The following is a 26,698-nucleotide window of genomic DNA, read 5'->3' as shown; positions in this document are numbered from 1 at the left end:
CGTCATTAAATGTGGGGGCTCTCTGTTGGTGGCCCGGCCCTCACTTAATGACTGTCCTGCTCACACCCTAACTCAGGTCACATACTAACGGCCGGACAGAAAGCAAAATAAAGGTGGCCCTTTGAAAGGGGACTTCGATATTAAAAGACAATAAATTAAAAAAAGTCTCCTGAAAATGAACTCCGAAGCACAGAAAGCATCAAGTGCCGTTGGAACCTCGCATCTAATTTCTCCTCGTCTATTTTTACTGCGGAATGCTCGTGTGGGCATGTCACACGCTGACGGAGCGCAGGTGCGCCCGCTTGGCCTTTTTTGGCAATCGGGGCCCAGCGCCTGCAGACGCACTCGGATGTAAGCATCGGCCCCAGCAGGCGCCTTGCTTGCTTCTAGGATGCGCGTGCAATTTTGCTTTGGCTTCAGAGGCAAACATCCATCAAGCAAACCCTTCTGGGCTGAGCTGTATCTCCCCAAAAAGGTATGGGGGTGCCCCCCCTCAGGGCTCTGCATGTGACCTTGTTTGGAGATAGGCCTTCACGGAGAAGTCCAGTTGAAATGCTCTCATTAGGGTGGGCGCTAACGCAATAGGACTGGTGGCCTTCTAAAAAGGAGGAATTGCTCCGAAACCGGTTTGGCTCGAGGCAGCTGATCGATGTTTCTCTCTCATCAATGCTTCTAACTCTCTATTCCTCTTCCTTCCTCTCTGTAGAAAGTCAATAAAATTTATTTTGAAAAAAGGAGGAATTGGGCCCGGTCAGGGTGGCTCAGTGGTTGAGTGAGCATCGACCTATGAACCAGCAGGTCACGGTTCGATTCCCGGTCAGAGGTCATGCCCAGATTGTGGATTCGATTCCCAGTAGGGGGACATGCAAAAGGCAATCAATCAATGATTCTCTTTCATCGCTGATGTTTCTATCTCTGTCTCCCTCTCCCTTCCTCTCTGAAATCAATAAAAATAAATTTTGTTTTAAAGAGGAAGTATTTGGACCTAGCCACAGGCACAGAGGAAGACAAGGGGGAAAGACCGCGGGGGAGGCCACGTGAAGACGGAGACCGAGTCTGAAATCAGCCATCAGCCAAGGACTGTCTGGGCCACCAGGAGCTGGGGGAGGCAGGACGCACCCTCTCCCGCAGGCCTCAGAGGGCGCATGCCCTGCGCTGCCCTGACGCCTTGCCTCTGGCCCCAGAACTGAGACCGTGCCCTCTAAGGCACTCGGGTGGTCCTTCATTCCACTGCCCCAGACGCCCAACACCAGTGCTGCTGGCCTCGCCCCGTCATTGAGAATGCGGCTGCCCAGTTAGCTTTTGCTGGTCCAGTGCCTCTCATGTGCCCACTCGCCGGGTGTGTCTCCTTCCAAACTGCAGTCAGGCATGGGTTCTTTGGGTTTTTATCACATGCACGGAGATCTGCATTTGCAGCCTGCGCTGGCTTAATATTATCGTCACATCCCCCTTCCGTTTGAGTCTTTGTTTGGTGGGATCTTCAGGCCAGAACCTGCTGGCTGGCTCTCCTGGGGTATCCACACCCCCCATTACTGTAATTAGTCATTCCATGGACCACATTGGAGACTTCTACCTGTGAATGAAACTTTACCTTTGTGGTCCCCTCATCTGAATTCTGAGGCGACCACGTGTCTGTCTTTCTATTCCCAGCAAAGCTGATACAGTACACCATGCAAACAGTGCCCGTGAACAGCTGCTGGTGTCCCCCAATATCCATTTCGCCATCTTCTATGGCCACAGAATCCCACTCTTTAGCTGGGCACCAATGCAGAGGGCACCTCCTGGTCCTCCCTCAACCCTGGGCTAGGCATGGCCATGGGGCAAACTGTGGTGAGGGCAGCAGGAATAGATTCTGCCCTTGAAGAGCAATTCTTCTCTCCCCACCCCCTCAGCCCCCGCCACCTTCCTGCCGGCTGGAGAGTAAAGCACACCCAGAGGGGGCAGAACGGAGAAAGACAGGAGCAATCGAGCCTGGAAGCTTCTCCAAAGAGGGTGAGCCTGCATCTAGGCTCTCGTAGAGGGAAATAAATTTCTCCTTTGTCTAAGCTACTGTTGTTTTGGTCTCTATAGCAGCCAAACCAAACATTCACCAACACATTCGGATTCATAGATAAAAGCTAGATGCCATTAGGGGAATTCAAGATTGACTGGGCAAAGTCTGGGTCCCAGGGAGTGAGGAAGGATGTGGATCGGGGATCTTTCACCCACTGGCTTTCTCTTCTGTGCACAGAGATGCTAAGACCTGCCCCTTGGCTGCCGAGCCTGGGTGTGTCAAGAGGAGGCGCCTGGAACAAAGGATTCCCAAGAGAAACCAAAATCCTGCTGCGTGTCCCTGGGCAAGTGGCTTCGCCTCTCTGAGCTCCCAGGACCCCCTGCCCCCTGGCATCTGTGCTTCTGTGCAGCAAGGGAAGGTGTCCTCCCAGGGGCCAGAAGGAGGAGCTTGCCTGGGCCTGGGCTTGAGCCACCAGCTTCCGGAATGTGCGTTTGGAGGCATCTCCTGGACCACACGTTCCTTATGCAACCTACTCTCCACCCCACAGAGGGGCCTCCCAAGTCCACGTCCTTCCTGGTCCCTGGCCGCCATCTCTGACCCTGGTGGCCTGCCCTCTGCCCAGAACGGCAGCTGGCAGCGGGGGCCGGACCTAGATGGGCGACCAGAGCCCATTCCTGGGTCTTAGGATTTAACCCAGGACTCTGGTTAGTCTCTGGTGCCACCTGAGGAGGAGGTGACAGCCTGGGAGCTGGGGGGGGAAGGAGGGTGTCATCATAGAAGTGAAGAGGAGAAGGGGGGGGGGGAGAGAGGAGAGAGAGGAACACAGAGCCACAAAGCAGCCACCCTGTGGCCTCGCAGCACCGGGAGCCCGGCCTGCCTTCCTGCTGCCCCAGCCCCCCACCTGGAGCCCGCGGTCCAGGGGAGCATCGTGTTCAGGTCCCGGAAGCCCCTGAAACGTGGCCTCTGGTCTGAGTGACACCATCAGCTCTGTCACCGATGACACCGGCGTCTGGCACAGAATCAGGGCCCCGCCCACCCACCCCCTCCCCCGCCCATGTTCAGTGAGGAGACAGCTACCTTATCATTAATTCACCCAGAAACCCGTTTCCTTGGAGACCGTTCCCCCAGGACGGATCCCCCACAGTGAGCGCCTGGTCTTGGCCTAGGAGCCACGCTGTGACCTCCCCATAGGGCAGAGCCCCAAGGAGGCCCTCCCCGCAGCCCTGCAGGCTTCCTGCGCCTCTCCCCCCACCCCCCCCCCCCAAGCTCCTCCGGCAGCTCCTGCAGGGGCCCCACCCTGCAGCCCGGAAGAGTCTGCTGCATTCCTGCCTGGGACGTGCCTGACGATCCAGTCCCCCGGATGTCCCCTCTGCAGGACTCGGGGCCCTGATGTCCCAGAGCATGGGACACCCAAATGGCCCAGCCCATCCTCCAAGGTCTGTCGCCACCTAGTGGCCAGGCGGGGCCCGAGAGAAACCACGCTCCAAAGGCAGGTGGCCTGTGGCCTCCTCAGGGACCAGCCAGGTGAAGGGCCATCACCCACGGGCCCTGCAGAGTCAGAGCACCCTGGAGACAAGCCCGTCAGAAGCCACACATCAGGAGGCTTCCATCCGCCCCACATCTCTCCCCCCGCCCCCCCCCCCCCCCGGAGCTGCCTCACCCCCCGCCCGGGGCTGCTGTGGACCGGCCATTGCTTCTCACCACCTTGCTCGTCAGGCCACAGCGGGCTGGCCCAGAGGTGGGTGCAGACTGGGAGGGGGCGGTGAGAGTTCCCCGACGTGAGACCGAAAGGACACGTCAGTCTTCTCCCAGGGCTGGAGGCTGTGCACAGAGGGGCAGCACCCAGGGGGGCAGGAGGCGTGGGGGGCAGCGAGGGGGCAGGCGTGGGGCTCTGGCTGTGCCTGAGACCAGCTCTGTCCGTGACTTCTGGGAGTCACCTAGCGTCCTCCGAATACCCTGCTGGTTTGTGGGAAAATCACGCCCCTGCATTTATGACGTGGACAACCGGCCAAACTTGGTCTTAGAAGCGGGGCCCCAACTCAGGCCCAGCTCAGGGCCACAGACCCACGCCAGGCCACCGAGGCCAAGCTGCCACCGACGCCGGGCCCTGGCTGGAGGGCCTCGGTGTGCGCCCATGTCTGCGCCCCAGTCTCGGTGCCGGTGGGGGGGTGAGCATGGAGCCCGCTTAGTCCCCAGTGCTCCCCATGCTCACAGTGTGTGCCGCTCCAAGCACTACACCCACTGCACGGCGCCCCAGGTTCCAAGCTGGCATCTCTGCTTTACCCATGGGAGAACCTTCCAGCACCTTCTAGGCCTCTGTTCTGTTTGCCCAACTGCACTTTCTGCCCTAAAATTCTGTGAGGTTCACTCTCTTGAAATAAACATGCTGTTCATAATGACAGTCCACACTTCCACACGCTGCGCAGTCCACGCCACAGAGACAGCAGAAGCACAGGGCAATGCTCGGCTCCTGCCTCCCTCCTCCCCGCCCGCCTTCCCCCTCTCCCCCAAAGGTGCGCCTCGTCAGGAGGAGACCTCGGTCCCCAAGCTCAGCCTGAGCTGCGTTCTGAGCCTGAGCTGCTGTCCACACCGGCTCCATCCTTACTGTCTGTGTGATTGCACCTCACCTCCGAGCGAGGGTGGCTAGACTTAGGGGGAAGGAAACAAAAACAGACCACCTAGTATGAAAATGTCTCAAATATCGCCTGGGATCTACTTCTGCTACAAATTATTCATTGTTTATGTGAACATTCCGGACCTACAGGCAGCCCTCGGCTTACGCTGGACTCAACGTACATCGTTTCATGGTTACGTCGCCATCTCCCATTTATTTATTTAAAAAGAGGTTCCGTCATTTTGACATAGGTACATATGTGCTTTATGGTTTTTATTATTTATTTACCACACGTAAAGGTCAGGAATTGTTTTCTTTAACTTTTTTTTACTGTCTCACATCATTACCGCTGTGTGTACGCTCCATGTGAGCGACAGAGGTGCTTTATGGAGGAGGGCTCCCACTTACGGAGAAAACTGCGGTAAGTCGCGCCGTAGGAACGGATCTCTGATGTAACCCAAGGACCTACTGTACCGAAAAAATATGTGTTGGTTATCTGAAATTAACCGAACGCCCTATATTTTACCTGGAAAACTTTCATGCCCCAGGTCTTCACCAATAAAATGAGGATGACATTACATGTACCTTTCATTTGTGTACTGTGTTTATTTTATGAATGACAGATGGGAAGCATCAGTGCATCATAGAAATGCTCAGTATAATTATTACTCTGGTATCTAGTGTAGGTTTGCCAGTCTGACTTTGACAGTCTGACTTTATGCCTGTTGCTCTGGGAAGTCCTTCATAGGTTTCCTTTTTACATCCAAACTATTGATGTGTGGGTAATACATGACACGTTCATCCCAGGTACAAGATGAAACGGTTCTATTCCAATTATCTGAGTGACAATGGAAATGGTTTCCTTCTTATCGACCGCCAGATGGCACTGCAGGGCAATAAACTGAGTAAGAAAGACTTGCACATAAAACTTTATTTTAATAACATGCTGAAGTTGGTTCCCTCCCCACAGACCACACACACACACACACACACACACACTTCATCTTATTCTGGGATACTGGATGAGTCAGTAATTCTACGAATGCTCACCCTAAAATTGGAACACACAAAAAAGACCATTAATCATACTAATTATAAAATCTATGAGTGATTATTCTTCAGCCATATTTTCTTCTTGAATAAAATAAAATTATTTTTCTACTTTCATAATTCAAGCTAAAATTAGCCAGGACATTGTTTATACTCTACAAGTTTGGAAATCTCTTTTCTTATTTGTTTACAAAGTATCTTTATCCAAAACCTGTGTGGCTCAGTGGATAGAGCACCGGCCTGCACACTGAAGGGTCTCAGGTTTGATTCTGGTCAAGGGCACGTACCTTGGTTGCGGGCACATCCCCAGTAGGGGTGTGCATGAGGCAGCTGATCAATGATTCTCATTGATGTTTCTAACTTTCTATCCCTCTCTCTTCCTCTCTGTAAAAAAATCAATAAAATATTTTTTAAAGTATCTTTAGCATCTAAAACAAAAGCACCCATAGGTAAGTGCTCCATGGAGAATGAATGAATCTATGAATGGACTAGTTTATTTAAAAGGTCAATATATGGACCTCCAGTAGCTTAGACAGAACTTTACGGAAGTTGAAATAATGAAAGCCAGTTAAACACAAAAGCACCAGGAATCATCAACTGTAGGTCTTAAAAGAGAGAATGACCAGCTCCGCCTTTGCTGATCCCATCCTCAATATGAAAATAAAGGGTTTTATTTTCCCCTGCTAGTGAAGAAGGAAAAAACACATTCACAGGGGCTTTTAAGACCCAGTGTCCAGGAAATAGCATCCACCAAGCAACAAACTGGTCAAAGACAAAAGTATTTTTCCAGGCCCATGCACACAAAAACACACTAAATCATTTATTTTTCAGTTTCCTGAATAAGACACACCAAAAAAATAAAAAAGCACTTCAACAAATGCCCGTCAGCAAAACAGAAGAGGAAAAGAAGCACTTCAACCACTGCGTTCTGTTTGCTTATTGAAACCTACCAAACCCTGGCCGGGTGCGCAGCGGTGAGGGCATTGTCCTCATGCAGCAAGATTACGGGCTCCAGCCCCAGCCCGGGCACAGACAAGAATCAACCAACGAATGCATAAAGAAGTGGAACAATAAATTGATATTTCTCAAAAAAGAAAGAAAGAAGTTTAACAAAAAAGAAAATTTCCCATGCTAACCAAATGTGTGCATTGTCAGTACAAAATGCAGTCGTGGCCATAATAAATCTCTAGCATTATCGGATTATCAGCAATCACGTCCCAGGGGCAGCTGAGAAACTGCAAGGAGACGGAGGACCCACTTTAAGTGTCTGTGGTCAACACTGATGCTTCCTGGTATTGACTCCCAAAGCACAATCTTTATAAGAAAAAGGGAAATCCCCCGAAACCAGTTTGGCTCAATGGATAGAGCATCGTCTTGGGGACTGAAGGGTCCCGGGTTCAATTCCGGTCAAGGGCATGTACCTTGGTTGGGGGCACATTCCCAGTGGGGGGTGTGCAAGAGGCAGCTGATCAATGACTCTCTCATCGATGTTTCTCTCTCTCTCTCTCCCTTACTCTCTGTAAAAAATCAATAAAATATTTTTTTTTAAAAAAAAAAAAAAGAAGAAGAAAAAGGAAAATCCAATAAAGATTTTTTAAAAAAAGGAAAAGGGAAATCTAGATTTATCACCAAAACAGGAAGTTTCCTAAGAAAGGGTTATTTAGGCCTAAGGACTCCTGCCTCCATCTGAATCTGTCCCTTTTCAGAAAACTTGCCTCACCGTGCCCCACCCCTCTCATCAGTAAGTCCTCAGCCACACGGTATGGAGCCTAAATGAACAGGAAACACAGGGCAGTCAGGACGGCAACACAGCTCAAAGGGGCTCGCAGCCCACGGGCTCGCTCAGGTCCTGTGCCCGGAGCCGTGGTTGGAGCCCACAACTCGGGGCCACACCTCAGCTGCACTGAATCAGACCAGTTCAGGACCTTTGGCCACAAACAGCACCTCCCCCAGCAAAATGTGGGGGTGCAGGGCAGCTCCAAGAACGATGGAGCTGAGAACTGGGCTTGGCAGCAGGACCAGACCCTGGTGTCTCCACAGCAGGGCTTCTCCTCCGTGACACAGGCCCCACCCGTGGCATGAATGCGCGCCCCCCCCACCACCCCGTTCCCTCCGTGGATGATTCCTCTCCAGGTTAAAGTCTCAGGGAGTGTCTGCCGAGAGCTGGCAGACAGCTGGACTCCCTAGACACACACACACACACACACACACACACACACACACACGGGGAAAAGTACTTTTTCAGGAGATTCCCTGTTTTTAAGAATTTAAACAATAAAGAATGTTTTAAAAAGAAGAAGTAGGATGGGTGCTGGATAACCACACCCACCAGCAAAGCTGTGCAGAACCCAGGGGCCTATCTCTGGCTGAGGCCTGCTTGCTCCGGAGTGCACAAGGTGGCCTCGGGGAAATGCTCCACCAGGGGGCGCTCTCTCCATGCACCTCTCGCAGTCCTGCCCCAGGGAGGTCAGAGATCTAGGCAGAACCATGGGGAGGAGCACCCAGCAGAGTGCTGCCCCTTCACACACTCTCAGAATGGCCTCACGCCAGGGCATCTGTGCTGTCTTCACGGTCCTGTCCTCTTGGGGAAGCAAACCTGGCCTGGGGCTCAGGCTGGCCCTGGGACCTTGAATGTTTTCCTGGGAAGTAGGCATGGGCGTGGGGACTGTCAGGACACAGACAGAGCAGGCTCCTTCCCCAGGCTGGTTGGTACCTGCGCTGCACTGTACACATGCCTCCTCCCCACGGAGGCCCACTGTGGAGGCTGGGGTGGTCTCCAGGGCCCCAGCTGCCAGGAGTGTTGCCTGCATGACTCGCAGGTTAGCGTGTTCCCTGGAATGGCCCTCGGCCAAAGGGAGCTGCCTTGCTCCCCTCCCAAGGGCAGCCATACCAATGCCCCCAAGGTGAGACAAAGGCCCCAGCCCAGACCTCAATTCAGGACACCCCTGAGGGCCCACTCCACCTCAACAGCTGGGGTTGGTGAGGCCTCTGCTCCCAGCACCTTGCTGTTGCTCAGTTCCCCAGGCCTGTCCTGCCTCCGTCCCCCCTGGAGGCCCAGCTTCTGCACCTGAACCAGTTCTCAGGCTGAAGCCACTGACTGCAGGGGACACTGGGCTCTCAGGAGGAAGGAACTCTACACACAGCACATGTGCCTGGTAATTATTCCCAGGCATTCCCCACCAGGACACCTGGGCACTCGGTGGTGGCTGCGCAGGGAGGAAAGGGGACACCTGTCAGTGTTAGGACCAGGCATTCAAGGGCCATCAGGTGCTCGTGTGGGAACGAGGATAGACTGGGGTTGGTGACAAAGGCAGGCGTGGCCCCGGTCCAGCAGATCCACACGCTCCCCGGGGTCACTAGAACGGTGTAACTAGAACAGACGGACGTGGTGGATGACAAAGCCCACATGTATCGGGTGAATGGTGTTTCCTTCAAAATTCTTATGTTGAAGTCCCGATCCCCTGTGTCTCTGAATGTGACCTTGTTTGGCAATGGGGTGCTGCAAATGGAATTAGTTAGAATGGGGTCGCTGGGATGGGCCCTAATTTAATAGGACTGTTGTCCTTAGAGAGAGAGAGAGAGAGATTTGGACACCAGAACACACATGTAGAATGCCATGTGACGATGAAGGCAGAGATGGGGTGATGCTTCTACTGCCAAGGAATCCCAAGACAGCCAGCAACCAGCAGGAGCTGGGGGAGAGGATGGGGCAGATTCTCCCTCACAGCCTCAGGAGGAACCAGCCCTCCTGACACCTTGACCATGAACTTCCAGCCTCCAGGACTGAGACCATAGACTTCCGTTGTGTGGGCCCCAGCTGTGGTTGTGTGTGTGGCAGCCCAGGACACTGGTCCATCACACTTGGGTTCCTTGGCCTATGGCTAGAACCATCACAGTAGGGAAGGCCAAGTGAAACATGAAACTGGATTCCAGTCTACACAATAAATTATAAAAAACCATTCCCAAAGAAAAAGTACAGGCCTTTAAAGGCCACTGAGGGGGCGGTAGATTCTATCACCTCCCCCATTTCATTCACCAACTGGGCCCCTTCCAATTCATAGTAGTTTGGAAAGGGAAAGGTGAACTCCTGCAAACTCAACCAGACAGTAGCCCTGAATACAGCTGTTGTGGCAGACGCTGTCTCTTTTCCAAAGCCAATTAGCACAGACATGGCACGCGGCCACTGGTTTGATGGATGCATGATTGTCCAACTTTATCAGGAAAGGGGATCAGAAGCAGTTTATCCTGATGCATGAAATTCATGCAAGAGTAGGCCTTCCATTCCCCAGCTGCTGGCACCAGCTTTCCTCTGACACCTGGGACCCCGACTTCCCTCACAGCCCTGGCTTGTCCGGAAGGACATCCGGAAGGACATATGGTCTAATTAGCATATTATGCTTTTATTATTATAGATGGGGTGGATAACGGTATTTATTTATACTCTTCCCAGGGCTGTATTAGTTCTCCTGCCCTGTGTTATAATATAATCTGAGAAGACCTGGACCATCTGACATTGCTGGGAACAGCACATTGGACTACTCGCTATATAGAGGGCACGTTAAGCAGTGACTGGATGAAAGTGGCCAGTATGCTGGAGGTCTTTGTAAGACATTTGTGCTCAGAAGGTGGGAGACAAAAGCTATGGGATTCAGGGCATCAATACATCTGTAAGGGCCCAACGGTCCACAAAGAAGTGCATCTTATGCCTCCTGCCTCTGAGAAGGAGGACAGGCCTAGGGACCACTCCGGGTTCTGGAGGTAGCACATTCCAATGGTGGAAACCATTGCCCACCACGTCTGCTGTGTGACACACAGGTGCCACCCCTCAGGGAAGCCCAGAGAGGAAAGGGCGTGCGGTCGGTCCAGGCTGTGGGGCCGTGGGCCGGTTGCTTGGCCCGCACTGGCTGGTAGACCTCCATACATCTGCCGTGGGAATTACACCAGGAGCCACTGGGACAAGCCCCAGCAGGAGAGGCCCAGTGCCGACCCCTGGGACTCTAGAGCAAGAGCAGGCCAACAGCAGCCGAGAAATATACACTGCTTGAAATACAGTGTTTGCCTGGCCCTGGGTCCTGACAGAGACCGAATCGCTGACCATGGACACCACATGACCATGCAGGGGTAACCGCCCATCATGGCCTGGATTTGTCCAGACCTGTAAACTCATAAGGTCAGACAAGCAATCAGCAAATAACTCACAACAGAAGTAGAACCTGCCGAGGAGGCACCAGAGGACCAGAATGTGCACGTGAGTTGCACCAGTAAGTGGCCTACCCTCAGGGCATTGACCCTCTGTTACTAGTATTTCAGCATTTCTCCTTCAGTTCATTCCTTTGGCCCCTTATTACCTGCCCAAGAGGAGGTAAAAGGCTAGGATTAGTTCATAGATGAGTCAGCTTCCTATAACGCCCCCATTCATTCTCTGCATAGAAATCTCCATCTCAGGGATCTCCGGAGGATAATAACCTTTGGCAAGGTCTAGACTTGGGAGAGGTGGATGAAGTCTAGACTTCAAAGAAGTAATGGATGAAGGAGCATGAAAATGAAAGTTCAGGCTCGAGCCCAAAACACATTCTCTCAACCGCAGCAGCCAGTGAATAAACTAAAGTAGTTCGATACCTATCTGATTCTACTTTTTGTTTCTCCATCGTTCAAAACAAAGGGAAATGAACCTTAGAAATCCCACACACACCTGATTCCCCCATTTACTAGTTGAGTTGGTCTAAAACAATCATCATCGACAACCCATTAGGCTGTTATTATTAAATGGCCTCATCAGCATAAATTATTCAGCACAGAGCCTGGCATTTAGCTAGAGCCCTCAAAGCACCAGTGTCTCAATCCGCAAAGCTTAGGTGAGCCGCAGAGGTATCGTTCCTTATTTTTATTGGTTTGTTATGTCTGGATTTCATTTCTATCTCAAGCTCTCCCCGACGCCTCCTCATTATAATTATCAGAATAGTCATTGATAATTTAGTGTCATCTTGGTTACATCTGGGTAAAACTACATCCACCAGGGCTTAATTCCCTTCTCCCGCCTCCCAGGGTGGCATTTCATTCCCATGGGTCTTAGCGTCTTGAATAAGAAGGAGATTCCGGGGATCACATGTCATCCACCAGAGCCGCCATCTGCTGAGACACCCGATGCCTCCCTGGTTGTAGGCCAGCATCACCCTGAGGTGGCTGTGCTCCCTCTGGTCTCTGATGGTTCGGACCATGAGCTGCTCCGAGGCAGACGCACCAGGAGAGAGAGTAGGGTTTTTTTTTGTTTTTGTTTTTTTAAATATGTTTTATTGATATTTTACAGAGAGGAAGGGAGAGAGATAGAGAGCTAGAAACGTCGATGAGAGAGAAACATCGACCAGCTGCCTCTTGCACACCCCCTACCGGGGATGTGCCCGCAACCAAGGTACATGCCCTTGACCGGAATCGAACCTGGGACCTTTCAGTCTGCAGACCGACGCTCTACCACTGAGCCAAACCGGTTTCGGCGAGAGAGTAGGTTTTGAAGTTCGTCCTGCATCTGCATCTGAGCTCTCCTGTGTACTAACAGGGGCATGTTGGCCAGCCTTTCTAACGTTCTAGTTTTAAATGTCTTCTTGGTGAAGAGAGACACCCTCATAGTTTGGGTGTATGAATGAGACAACAAAGGAAGCGGCTCAGCCCTGAGCCACGTGGGAAGACTGAAACCAGGGTCATTCAACCTATGGTGGCCAAAATTGGTTTTGCTGTACAGCCTTTCCCTAAAATTTTCAAATTTTCATTAGTTTTTGGGGGGTTTTTTAATATCTGAGATAACATTATATCATGCAATTATGGTCATTATATCTGGGTTTACATACTAGCATAGTCTAGAGAAAACTCCCTGAAAATCATTGCATTGCACTGAATATATTGCTCAGCAATGGTAACTATAATGTAATGCATGATAAATTGAGGGATAATTTAAGTCCTTTGTATTTTCTGTGTTTTCTAATGTCTTTCCTTAATTTTTTTTAATTTGTATTAAGTGTATTGGGATAACATTGTTGGCATTATATAAGTTTCAGGTGTACAGCATTATCATCTGACATCTGTATACGCTATTGTGTGTTCACCACCCAAAGGCTAGTCCCCTTCTGTCACTTTATATTTGACCCCTTCTCCCCTCTTCGTCTTCCCCCTAACCCTGGGAGACATCATCCTGTTGTCTGTATCGATGAGCTTGTTTTTTTGTTTGTTTGCTTTGTTTGTTCATTTGTTGCACATATGAATGAAATCACAGTTCTTGTCCTTTTCCTGCCTGGGAGCATATTCCCTGGGGGAGTTCCTCTCGTGGGCCTCCGTCCAGACTGGAACGTGGCACCTCAGCAGTTTGTGGAATTGAAGCAGTGAGAGAGGATATGATTGCCTTTTGCTTGCTCTTAAGAAAAGGGCATCCCATCATTGACCAGGAAGTACGACAGATGCGTGGCTTTGTATGATCACTTGCATTTACTTAAAAAGGACTCGGTGGGGTTCCAAAATGACAGCCTATGAGGTGGAAGCTACACTGACACTCTCTGAGGGCCAAACTGGAGTTACAACTAAAGTACAGAAAAACCGTTCTACATGATCAACTGCAGACTCACCGGAGAGAACCCTGAGAGCCGAGGATGCAAAGTGGAGGTGGCATAGAGACTAGTAGGAAGTCCCAGCGTGCAAGAGGGCTGGCCAGGCGCCCACAGACAGCAGCTGAAGTTTTGGGGGGATGATTTCAGCTGGGGGGTGGGGGTCCCACTGAGAACTCTGGGGTCTGCACCCCACGCTGGGCCCCCCAGCCCAGAGTACCAGAACTGAGAAAGGTGCCCACAGAACATCTGGCTGTGAAAAGCAGCAGGGCTGCTGTCTGCCAGGGAGAGATGGCTGGAAATGCAGGCACCCTCTTAAAGGGCCAACGCACAAAATTCCCGGTGCAGCCACTCACCTTTGGCTCCAGCGGAGGGAGGGCAGAGCGGACTGGAGCTGTGTGAGGAGAAGCCAGGGTGAGGGCTCTGGGGTGGGAGCTCAGAAGGCGGGGCTCCGGTTTCAGTGCTGAGTCATTCCCCCTCGATGCAGAACTCTTTCTCGGGCAGAGTTTGACCATCCAGGAAGCTTTTGGAAAACCTCTGACCCCAACTGAGGGGACTACGCTTTGCTGTGGTCATAGCCTGAGGCTCATTCAGAGGCTCAGAATAACCACCAGCTTGAGGGCAGAGGCGGATCTCTGGAGGCTTTGAGTCTCTGCCTTATCTGCTTCTGGACCTGGGACTGGGAAAGCAGGCCTTGATAGCATCTTAGTCCTTTCCAAAGGCCTCCAGCCCCAGCAGAGTCACAGGCTGTGGATTGCTGATGGCTCCACATGGGGTGCTCAGGGCCAGTCACAAACAGCACCTAGCACTACCGAGAACCTCCGAAAAGAACCTCCGGAGTCATAGCAGATCTACCGAATACATAGAAACAAACCCAATCAGGCAGCCAAACTGGGGGACAAAAACAAAACCCTCAAATGAAAGAACAAGAGAATTCTCCAGAAGAGCTCAATGAAATGGAGATTAAAAAAAAATGTATCCTTATTCCAGGATACTCAACAGCATGAGAAAAGATACAGAAATTATGAAAATGGGCCAGTCAGAAATGAAGAATGGCATAGCAGTAATAAAGAACATGACCCAAATGTATGCTGTCTACAAGAGGCCCACCTCAGAACAGAAGACTCACACAGGAAGAGAGTGAAGGGATGGGGGAAATTTCCATGCAAATGGAAACAAACAAACAAACAAAAAAAGCTGGGGTATCAATACTCATATCTGACAAAATAGACTTCGAAATGAAGGCCATCACCAGAAGGTCACTACAAAATACTAAAGGAATTGATCCAACAAGAGAATATAGCCCTGGTCAACATATATGCACCCAATATAGGAGCACCTCAATCCATAAAGAAAACTTCCGAAGGAGTTTAAGGGAGAGATGGACAGCAATACAGTCATAGGAGAGGGCTTTAACACCCCACTGGTTTCACTGGATAGATCTAGATCGGTGGTCGGCAAACTGTGGCTCGCAAGCCACATGCGGCTCTTTGGCCCCTGGAGTGTGGCTCTTCCACAAAATACCCCGGTCCGGGCAAGTCTGTGTTGAAGAAGTGGCGTTAGAAGAAGTTTAAGTTTAAAAAATTTGGCTCTCCAAAGAAATTTCAATCATTGTACTGTTGATATTTGGCTCTGTTGACTAATGAGTTTGCCAACCACTGTTCTAGACAAAAAAATTAACAAGGAAACGGTGACTCTAAAAGACACACTGGATCAGGTGGATTTAATGGACATTTATAGAACATTTTACCCTAAAGCTACAGAATACGCATTCTTCTCAAGTCACATGCGTCATTCTCAAAGATCGACCACATGTTAGGACACAAAACAAGCCTCTACAAGTTCAAGAAGGCTGAAATCATATCAAGTGTCTTCTCAGATCACAATGGCATGAAATTAAAAATCAACTACAGCAAAACACACATAAACATTCAAATACATGGAGACTAAATAACATGTTATTAAAAAATGAATGGGTTACCAAAGAGATCAAGGAAGAAATCAAAGACTTCCTGGAAACATGAAAATGAACACACGACCACCCAAAATCTATGGGACACAGTGAGAGCCGTCCTGAGAGGGACATTCATAGCAGAACAAGCCCACCTCACAAAACAGGGAACGCTAATAAATTATCTAATCCTACAACTTAAAGAATTAAAAAGAGAACAATAATAAAAACTTAGGGCAAGCAGAAGGAAGGAAATAATTAAGATCAGAGCAGAAATAAATGACATAAAGACTAAAAAAAAAAAAAAAAAAAAAAAAAATCAATGAAGCCAAGAGCTGGATCTTTGAAAAGATAAACAAGATTGATGAACTTTTAGCCAGACTCATCAAGAAGCAAAGAGGACCCAAATAAAGAAAATCAGAAACGAAAGAGGTGAAGTAACAACTGACCCCACAGAAAGACAAAGGATTGTAAGAAAATACTATCAACAACTCTATTCCGACGGGCTGGGAAAATACAATCTTCCAAAACTCAACCGGGAAGAATCAGAAAACCGGAATAGGCCGATAACTACTGATGAAATTGAAGCAGAAATAAAACAAAATTTAAAAAACCTCCCAGGAAAACAAAAGTCCTGGTCCAGACGGCTTCACAGGAGAGTTTTACCAAACATTCACTGAACAACTAACACCTGCTAGTTCCCAAACTATTTAAAAAAAAAAAAAAAAAAACACCCAAGAAGAAGGAACACTTCCAAGCTCTTTCTATGAAGCCAGCATTCGCCTAATTCCAAGACCAGATAAAGGTGCCACAGAGAAAGGGAATGACAGGCCAATATCCCTGGTGCACATAGATGCTAAAATCCTCAACAAAATCATAGCAAATCGGATCCAGCAACTCATTAAAAACATTACCCAACAATATCCGCAAATCCACAAAGGTGACACATCACGTAGACAATAAGCAGACCTCTCTCGCCTCCTCCCAGGCCAGGCTGGGAGTAAACCTAAACTGGGGGACATGCACTCGGAAGAACCAACTGAGGTCCAGCCGAGGAGACGGACCAAGAAGGATCAACCGAACACGTGGGAACACTGGAGACCAGTAGGAAGGGCGAGGTGGAGAGAGGGGCCGGTCCCGCTTCCACAGGCGGCAGCCGGAGAGAAGGGGGCTCTTGGCTGTGGGAGGGGTGTCTCCCTGGGAAGATCAAGGCCCCTCGGTAGGGCTGCTGGCCGCCAGGGAGGCTGGAGCTGGCCTGACAGAGAGCCTCAGGGGTTTGGGGGTTTTGGGGTTCTTTTGGGGGGGTAGGGGGTAAAGGAGGTTGTTTTGAAACCCAGAGCACAGGTGTTGGTTGCAGCTACTCACCCGAGGCTTCGGTGGAGGGAGGCCAGGGACTCGGGGCGCCTAAGAAGAGGCCGGGGGGCAGCACTGGGGGAGGCAGGAGCAGCAGCCGGAGTCCTCATTCATTCGGTTGCACCCCCCAAGCCGAAATGGCCATCCTCGCCCCCGAGAGGCACCGCCTGCTCCCGGAAGCCACCACTCTGGAAAAGGATAAGCCCTCCCACCCTGCCCTCCGGAGCCTGCCGGCCACACCCGCAGCGTGACCTTTGCAGAGAAGAGGGCAGTGAAGGCCAAACCCACTGGTTTGGACAGTCTCCGGAGGCGGCAGGGACTGCACTGGGGCTGGGCCACCCCCATCCTGGGAGCCTGGCTGGTGCTTCCCCCGACGGGAGAGCTGATAGAGACTCCAGGCAGCCAGCCCGGTCACCGGGCCACTGGCAGGGGAGTAACTCCGGGGCAGGGGAGTAACTCCGGGCAGGGAGCATCACCTACCACCTTCCCTGGAATCTAAACAGCACCTCCTCCCGGGAGAACCTGAGGTCTAGACTCCCCATACATCTCAGGTCCTCTCAGAGGCAGGCCTCCCAGTGATTAAGACTGACAGGGGCTGGCGGTGGAGGGGGACAGAGGCAGAGCCGAGGAGCCTGGGGATCCGGCCCTAGGCCCCCAGCTGCTAACAGACCAGCTTTGGGGAGTAGCTTGGCCCCTCCCGTGTGCAGCCAAGTCCTGGGGAGACAGACACAGACCTGGATTTGTTGCTGCTTCAGGCTGGCAGCTGCGAGCCAAAGCAGGACAGTGCCTGACAGTGGTTAGCGCCTACACACCTCCTGGGAAGCCCAGAAGTGGCAGACCAGACAGAGCACCTCCTCAGAGGAGCGGGATCCAAATGGAGCTCACTTTTTTCCTTCTCTTCCCTGTTTTTTGTTTGTTTGCCTTCTCAAATCTACTTTATTGATTTGTGATTATTTTAATCTCTATTGTTTCTTCAGATATCTAATTTTTCTCTTCCCTTTTCCTACTTTTTTTTTTTCTCTCCTGCTTTTTCATCTTTCTGCCTTTTCTTATTTTGGGTGTATCTGCTTCCGCCTCTATTTCTTTTCCAAATATTTTTCTCCTTTTCCACTATTTTCCTTCCCCTATTCTTTATTCTTATTTTCTTTATTTCGTCTCTGTCCCTTCATATTCCTTTTTCTTCCCCCTTTTCCCCTCCTCTTATTTCTTTCTTTTCCTCTATCATTCTTGCTCTCTTTTCTCTTTCCCAGTTCTCTCTCCTCTGGTGTTGCTTTTGTGGTTGTTGTAGGGGTGTTGTTCATGGTTTGGTTTTGTTTCTTTTGTTTCTTGCTGTGTTGTGTTGTGTAGTGTTGTCTTCTGTTCTGTTCTGTTCTGGCAGCATCCTCACAACAGCTCACATGACGTGGTTGGGGGTGAGCCTCATAGTCAGCCAGCCTGAGAGGAGACTCCATCCACAAACACATTTATTGTCGGTGTATTGCATTATTTTACTGCATTGCTGGGAGAAAATGTCCTCCTTGTTTACCTTGTTTTTAAAGGTCTTAGCGGAGGTTGTAAATCAAAGCTGACTGAAAAGATTTCCTTGTGTGAAGCAAGGATTGTGAGTCACCTGCCTCTTCTGGTGCCCTGAGGGGTCAGTGAGATGGGCCAGCACAGCTCCCTGGGAGGACAGCTGTCAGCTACCCTGCTGATGACATGAATTTTTAATACACATTCTTATCTTCCCAATCCAGTTATATTATTTTGTCCCATTGTTATAATCCTCAGATGCTACAAATATTGCTTAGCTTCTATTCATTTTAGTCTGCCAAGCCGTTTTTTCTTTTTTTCAATCCTCACCCGAGGATATGCTTACTGAGAGCCACACCAGCCAGGGCTGCCAAGACATTTTTTTTAATATATTTTTATTGATTTTTATAGAGATAAAGGGAGAGAGAGAGAGAGATATAGAAACATCAATGATGAGAGAGAATCATTAATTGGCTGCCTCCTACACACCCCCTACTGGGGACTGAGCCTGCAACCCAGGCATGTGCCCTTGACCAAAATCGAACCTGGGACCCTTCAGTCTGCAGGCCGACGCTTTATTCACTGAGCTAAACTGGCTAAGGCCAAGCCATTTTTTAATGGCAATAAAATTCTCTAATAAGAAAGTAAAATATCTTGGTGTCAGGCTGTAGAGAAAAAATATTCACTTGCATACACACTGCTCGCTGTGATAGTCCAGGATTCTGTGGAGGAAACACACACACAGTTTCATGATCAGCTAACTCAACTGTGCCCTCTGTTACTGTATCAGTACTACTCCGTGGCTCACTGAGCCCTCGGCCACTTACAAACTGTGTTGGCGACCTTTTGAAATGGTAACCATTTCAAAAGGTCGCCAACACACACCACCAACCTCATTTGGGTGAGGTTCCAATTGAGATTTTTCTACTAAGTTGCTTGCCACCTGGGTTCCTTGGCCTATGACCTTTCTCTGCCCTCTAGCACCCCGTGGTCCCCGCTGTGCTGTCCCTTCCACAGCTTTGCTGCTTTCTGGCATAGCAGGGTGGGCCTCATTTTGCTCATTTTCTGCTCCAGACTATAAATCAGTTGTTCTTTTCGAGGAACTCTGATTTTTTTTGTGGGGAAATGTCGGGAGCCGAAAAAGAATTAGTGGCTACATCTTAAAACACACCTCCATCTTAGACACTGAGTTTCTGACTTACCAGAACTCAGGTGACAAGCTGCGGTGTGGCAGTTAACTAGAAACAATCTAAATGCCTAGCAGCATATCTGGCCATTGAGCAAGGCACACCTGTTGTGATAACTGGCCCCGCCCCAGAGAATCTCTGCTGTATCCTCCCCTGCAGACACATCCTGCTGATACACAACCTTCCCTGGCCTGGAATGTCTCCGCGGCAACTTCCCCCTACAACCTGTGTACATATATATAAAATTTGAGGCTTGATCAGAACCCTGTCTTGCCTCCATTTCTCCGTGTCTCCTGTCCTCCCTCATTCCCTTCCAGGTGTCTCCTTGCTCCCATGTTGCTGTCCCGCTGGCCGGGGCAGGGAAATTGTAGTAGAAGCCACAATCTGGCTGTCATTGCTTCTCGGCCTTTGTGATGGACAGAGCTCGGAAATATAAGACCATTCTGATATTTCCCATTCAAACATAATGTTATAGGGTTTTTATTTAACTCATTTTATTTTATGCGTTTATCTGTTTTATACTTGAAATCTTGCTTCTTAATACAGGATAATAATTATGTATTTGCCTTGCATTAATAAGCATAGAATACTTCCATAATAACAATATGAATATCCCTAACAACAGTAAAAGTACCAAATGGAGTTTAAGATTTATTTGCTCTTGTTTTGATTCCTAGAACATTTTTTCCTAGGGATGTAGAGTCAAACTATTGACTTTTAAAGTCACCAAGGAAAATTTTTTTCTGTGTGGTTCTGCTACAACTCGATAGGGGTAGAGTCCATTTCTTTCCATTTTTAGGAGCTGCTTTTTAATCTTACTTTGATTAAATTTGTTAAATTATGTAAGACATTTGCATGGTTCAAAAATGAAGCTATACACTAAATACATTTGTGGAAACCTCGCCACCCCTCTCCCTTTGGATAACATTACTATTCCTTTTGTGTGTCCTTTTAGTCTTTTTGAAAATACCAGCAAGCAGGTATATTTACATGAGAAGTAGCAAACATTGGTCTGCACCATGTGTTTTTCTCCTAACAACAGATCCTGGACATCAGCCCATATCAATAGAGAGAAATCGTCCCCATTCCTTTTCCCTTCTCCAGAGTGACCTGTTGTGGAGACGGGCCATTTGGTTCAAGGGAGCCAAGCTCTTGATGGCCATCTGGATTGCTTCCAGTCTCCTGTCATTCACCCGGGATTCTGAGGACAAGTACACGTGAATGTCTCTCCCCACCCACCTCCCAGCACCCAGACTGAGACTGAATGTCAGCACCCTCAACCTTCCCCGAGATCCCTGGTCTCTCACTCACAACCAGCCAACCACTGACATCCTGGGCACACACACGTCTGCCCAAACTGGACAAGAGGGACAAGAAATGGCACTGGCTCCACTCCCTGCCTTTGGTGCATGCCATTCCTCACCTCCCTCAGGATCCCTCTCCCTTTGCCACCAAAGGGCTCTTCCAAGTGCTTCGTGACACCCTTGGAGCTGAGCAGCCTCGGGTCCCCTTTTCTGTGAACGTGAGACACGTTTGCTCTGCTGGCCACCTTCTCCCTCTTTTTGCTCCCTCTCCGTGGCCTCCGTGACACGGGCTCTGGTCTCCTCCTGCCCCTCTGGGCACCGGTGGGAAGGCTGTCTTTGGAGAAGATTTAGTATTAAGGGGGAAAAGAAGGGGACAGTACTAGCAAAGGAGGAGCATCTAGAAAATTGTCTCTGACAGGAACATGAGAGTATGCTGGTGTGCTGTGAGAATGTTCTAGAATGTTCTAGACTAGAGCTGCAGATGGGACGGAGGAAAAGAATGGTGGGAGAGGAGTCTGAGAGGGGAAGTAGAAAGGACAGGTGGGGCAGGATGGGCCTCTGATGGGACAAGGCCTGGCTACAGGGAGGAGCAGGTCATTCATCCTGAGAAGACTTTCCCTTCTCTACTCACCTCCAGGCATCCCATGCCGCCACACACACACACACACACACACACACACACACCCCTGCATCCCCTCTCTGCCCCCCAACTTTTGTTTTGTTTGAGACCGTCTGGGGTGCAACCTGCAGGGAGTGTGGGTAAGTGGTGATTTCCAGGTTCACAGCATCACAAGCATTGTGGCAAATACAAGCTCAAGTCAAAGAAAACACACCCGTGTCAATCATTTTTATTTTTTATTTATATGACACTTTGAAAGATCAGGGATCCAATCTATGCCTCAGAGATGAGTTAGCATGAAGATTCTAAAGGTACAATCGTATCTGTCCACAAGGCTTGATTTCCTTAAACTGAAAGAATAGCTTCTCGAAAATATAAATATACCTGAGAGAAAGAAAATGCCAAAGGACGCCTGCAATAATAATGCCCTGGCTGTGTAATTCCCGCGGGATGCCTCCCCCCTCCCCCGACCCCCTCCTCACCCTGACCCTTAAAGACCCTGCAAGAGTCGGACTTGACTTTAAAAGTCCAAACGAAACAAGAAGTTTCTGTCTCTTACAAAGGAAGTACGTCAAGGTTGTTCAACATATCGATATTTTCCTAAACATATCAAAGTCGAATGTTAAAAATAGTTTCCCAAACACACAAATAAGTATAGAAAACATCATTTAAGAGAGCCAGGATGGCGGCGGAAGTAAACACCAGTACTCGCCACCTCCCACAACCACATCGAAATTCCAACTAAAATACAGAGCAAACCATCATTCAGAACCACCTGAAACCTGGCTGAATGGAAGTCCTACAACTAGAGAAGTAAAGAAGAAAGTGCATTGAGACTGGTAGGAGGGGTAGAGGCACAAAACGGGCTGGCCCGACACCCCCGTGTGGTGTATCCTGAATGGGGAAGAATATCGCCAAAGCTCCCGTGAGAAGCAGGGATCCCAGCCCCACTCCAGACCCCCAGCCCAGGGTTCCAGAGCTGGGAAGATAAGTCCCCATAACTTCAGGCTGTAAAAACCAGTGGGGATTATGGCTGAGTGACACAGAAGCTGCTGGAATCCCAGGTGTTCCTCTTAAAGTGCCGGCACAAGAACCTACACAGTTCTGCTTCCTCTGAGCTCCAGCACCAGACAGTGGTTCTGAGGTCATACAAGGGGAACCTGGGCTGTCTGGCATTGGAGCAGGAACTCAGGGTGGTTTTCTCCCAGGCAGGGGTACTTAGAGATCATTGTTTCTGTGCTGGAACCTCCTTGTCACAGAGCTGGCTGGCAGCCATATCTGCGTTTCCACCGGTGTTTCCTACACTGTTCGCTCCACCCTTGTGATTCCCTGAGACCCATCCCATCCAATTCTCAGCCCCACCAAACCTGTTTGCAGCTGCTTTTCCATAGGAATGGCCTGTCCTGGCTAAGGATTCACAGTTTTGCTAAAAATCTCTTAAACAAGCAGCAGCTGGAATCAGCGTGCCCCAAACCTATCAATAAAAGGCCCAGTACCCAGCACTAGCACCAGCCTACGTTGCCTCACAGCTGGGCCTCGCCCAGGCACTTCTTCACCCAATAAAAATAGCAGCCAACCTTCTGTAGGCCCCAGGCCATGGCTGACTTTGCACCTCCTGGAAGGTCCCAGAGCCAGTCACCTGGTGGATAGCTTCAGAGCATACCAGATTACAATTCTACCCATCCACAAGGTACACTCTCAAAGAGCAGACTCAGTGAGCACCAAAGCCCCACTGAAGCGAGGCCTGCTCCATAGGGGAATCCCTGCACATCAGCTCTTCCATTGTAGATGCACCTGATTCTCACAGCCAATTGGCCTGGAGTCCAATTCTTCCCAGGAAAGAGACAAAAATATGAACAACAAAATGGTAATAAATACATATCTTTCAACAATTGAATCCAAAAATCAAAATAAATGAACAAGATAAACTGATAAATAATATAGAATCTGAGACGTGGAAACATGGAATAGACTGACGATTCTCAGAAGGGAGGGGGTGGCGGAGAGATTAACCAAAGATCTTATATGCATAGCAGAGGCCTGATGCACATATGCATTACCTATGGACTCAGACAATAGGGTGGTGAAGGCCTGGGGTGGGGCGGGAACTGGGAGGAAGGGGACAATGGGAGGGGGAAAGAGGGATATCTGTAATACTTTCAACAATAAAGATATTTTTAATAAATAAAAAGAAAAAAGAAAACATCCTGTAAAAAAAATAATATTGTCCAGTGTAGTCCGTACATCGCCAAATTTTCAGGAAGAGCACAAGTTTATCACATCTAGCTATAACTTAAAAGTAACCAATGTGCCAGGACCGGTTTGGCTCAATGGATAGAGCGTCGGCTTGGGGACTGAAGGGCCCCGGGTTCGATTCCGGTCAAGGGCATGTACCTTGGTTGCGTGCATATCCCCTGTAGGGGGTGTGCAAGAGGCAGCTGATCGATGACTCACTCTCATTGATGTTTCTAGCTCTCTATCTCTCTCCCTTCCTCTCTGTACAAAAATCAATAAAATATATTTTTTTTTAAAAAGTAACCAATGTAAGAACATTATGCTGTTTTAGTAATTTAATTTTTATTAAATATGTATACAATTATTAATAAATCATAAATACATATGCCTATTCCCAAAATATGACATGAGTCTAGTAGATCTCTCTGAAATACAGGGAAAAAAATATATATTCAAGTATCATTCAGTAATATAAACATTTACTTTTATTTACTGCCTCTCAGGAAAAACAAAATCTGACCACAACACCCACCCCCTTGGTTGGCATTAAGTGATTTCTAGTCATGCTGGATTTTCCCTGCTTTCTTATCTGACCAGGTGTAAACTCGGCCGTTCTCCCCAATCTGGTATTTTCCAAAGCACAACTTAACTAAGGGCATCGCCACCTCTTTGGCTCATCTCTGTGTGGGGACTGGAGGCCGGGATCCTGAGACCCTGGCCGGGCACTGACCTCCCCGGAGCATGTACATAGCCGGGTCTCCGGACCGGGCCATCCACGCTCTGCTGGCGTCAGACACCAACTTCTTAAGCCAGCAGAGGGAGGTAGAACAACAAAGGGGTAATACAAAGCAGCGTGACACCGGATACCCTTGGCTCTGGAATTCATTTTCCCACTCGGATCTAAGGCTGATTGTGTCTGACCGCCTGTCACCTGTGCCTGTAAGCCCTTGGACAGATGGTCACACACACCGACTCAGGCCAGATCCCACGGGCGTGAGCGTCTGGCAGGAATGACCCACCCTGATGGCTCCGGAGGTAGAAGTATTAGAGCTTGATGGCCAAGCCAGATCTGCAGGGGAACTTGGAGCCAGAGATCGGGGAAGACTGGTCTGCGGCCACCGGGCACATCCCTGGCAGAGGCCAGACCGGGACCCCCTGTGATTCTCCGGCTGCCCCACGTCTGATGAAAGGTAGGCACCAGCGCTTCCAGAATCTTCTTAGAGGCAAACGTCTCCATGGAGCAGCCAGAAAGAACCAGCATCAGCCATGCTAGAGCTCATTCATCTCTGAGCCACTGGAACCATCCCAGGCCACACTCCAGTGTCTGTCTGTGAGAGAAGACCAGGGACTCTGCATTCAATTAAAAGCAAGAGGATGCCGAAACCGGTTTGGCTCAGTAGATAGAGCGTCAGCCTGTGGACTGAAAGGTCCCAGGTTGGATTCCGGTCAAGGGCATGTACCTTTATTGTGGGCACATCCCCAGTAGGAGGTGTGCAGGAGGCAGCTGATCGATAGTTCTCTCTCATCGATGTTTCTAATTCTCTATCCCTCTTCCTTCCTCTCTGCAAAAAAATCAATAAAATATTTTTTTTAGAAAAAAGCAAGAGGAGAGTGTGAGGAAGATAGAAATTCCCCTCGGAAGCCAGCCAGGGCACCCTCGTGCTAAGGACAGTAACAACAACCAACACAGTGGGAGAAAGGAGCTCTTCCAAGGCCTCAGGCACCTGACGAGGTAACGGGAAGAGGAGGGAAATCAAGATGGACACTCTGGCCTTTGCAAACCTCCTGCCGACAAGCCAACAGCCCGGCTCCTTCCTAGACAGACATGGCCTGGTGACATCCACCGGGGTGTCTGGCCAGCACTGCACGGTTGGCACATACGACGAGCTCACCGTGATGGTTCAGGCTGTATGTCAGCGGGGCGGGGCTGGGGGACCCAGCGTGGAGTCCACATCAGCCCACATGTTGCTGTGAAGGTGGTTAAACATGTGATACACAGAAAATCAGTAGCCTTCAGTAAAGAGGAGCAGCTCAGTGAGTGGACGTAGAGTCGAGCAGATTACCCTTTACAACACGGATGGGCCTCATCTAACCCGTTGAAGGCCTTCAGCGCACAGAGTGAGTTTTCCCGAAGGCTGAATTGTCCTCAGAACTACAACATAGAAACTCGGCCTTCACACTCAAGAAAGCAACATCAGCCCGGCCGGTGTGGATCACTGGTTGAGCATCAGCCTATGTGAACCAGGAGGTCACGGTTCAATTCCCAATCAGGCTACATGCCTGGGTTGGGAGCTTGGTCCCCAGTAGGGGGCGTGCAGGAGGCAGTCAATCAATGATTCTCTCTCATCATTGATGTTTCCATCTCTCCCTCTCCTCTCCTCTCTCTGAAGTCAATAAAAAGTATACATATACTTTTTAAAGAATGCAACATCAGCCCTTGTTGGGGACAATTCCTTAAAATCGATGGCGCTCACTCTCCCCTCCTGTTGGTTCTACGTCCCGGCAGGTCTCTGACTCACTCTCTGCATCTCCTCTCCGCTTCTCTTCCAAGCCACACACACACCCAGCCTCATCTGCAGCAGGTCAGAGCCCCCGAGCCGACCTCAACTCCGCTCTCTCCTTCCTCCCTCCACCTCGGTCAGCCGGGCCGCAGGCCTGAGTGTTTTCTCACTGTGGTACTTATTCCAGGCAAAATTGAAGTTTTTACCATTCCTTCAAAAACAAAACAAAACAAAAAAAAAACCCCACCGCCATGTGACACCAAAAACATTTGGCCGTGGAATTCACTTTTTCCACTTGTATTTAAGGTTGATTAGATCTGACAAGTCAGAATCATTTCTAAAGTTAATTTAAAACTAATTTTTGGTTTGTCCGTGTTCCGACTGGCGTGTGCCCAGCAGCCCATCGTGGCTCTGTGCCCCCCACGCCGCCGGGCTGGGGGGCAGGGGAAGGGGGCAGCTCACGGCTCAGTCTCAGGGCCGTTGGGAGGGCAGCGGTCCTTCCTGCTGCCTCCCCGGAAAAGCAGGAGCCGGAGAGGAACTCGTGCTTCTCAGTCCCCACAGCCACAGAGCCTCCCATCTGTCGCCGCACGGAGGAGCGGAGCAGTGTCCTCTCCCGGGGGCAGAACTGAGCGTTCGCTTCGAAGACGCCGCAGCCCACGAGAACGTCTCCCGATGTCCACATACAGACGTGTGGACCGTGTGCCACCGAAGCAGAACTAAAAGCAAGCGGCAAGGACGATCTACAAGAGGCTCGGGCGCTGGTGTCTGAGGGGCCACAGTTCACGTAATCCTC

At 49.8% G+C, this 26,698-nt stretch overlaps 1 protein-coding gene and 1 long non-coding RNA gene across 2 annotated transcripts in view; one reads left to right on the top strand and one right to left on the bottom strand.

Moving 5' to 3' along the window:
- IGSF5 (immunoglobulin superfamily member 5) overlaps window positions 1–16,679 on the bottom strand; it is a 55,199-nt gene extending 38,520 nt beyond the window's left edge. The window contains exon 1 of the mRNA XM_084873850.1: window positions 16,563–16,679. The gene's annotated coding sequence lies outside the window, so the exon portion shown is untranslated. The remainder of the gene's footprint in view (window positions 1–16,562) is intronic.
- On the top strand, window positions 920–24,995 carry LOC311617512. Its single transcript, XR_014794112.1, has 2 exons — window positions 920–961; window positions 24,778–24,995. It is a non-coding gene; the product is annotated as an uncharacterized lncRNA (long non-coding RNA).
- Window positions 24,996–26,698: the final 1,703 nt, after the last annotated feature.

The sequence above is a fragment of the Pipistrellus hanaki genome (genome assembly GCF_964339955.1).
Source record: "Pipistrellus hanaki genome assembly, chromosome: 2".
Lineage (NCBI taxonomy): Eukaryota > Metazoa > Chordata > Mammalia > Chiroptera > Vespertilionidae > Pipistrellus > Pipistrellus hanaki.
The sequence above is the reverse complement of the archived record's forward strand: the minus strand, read 5'-3'. Positions and strand labels throughout refer to the sequence as shown.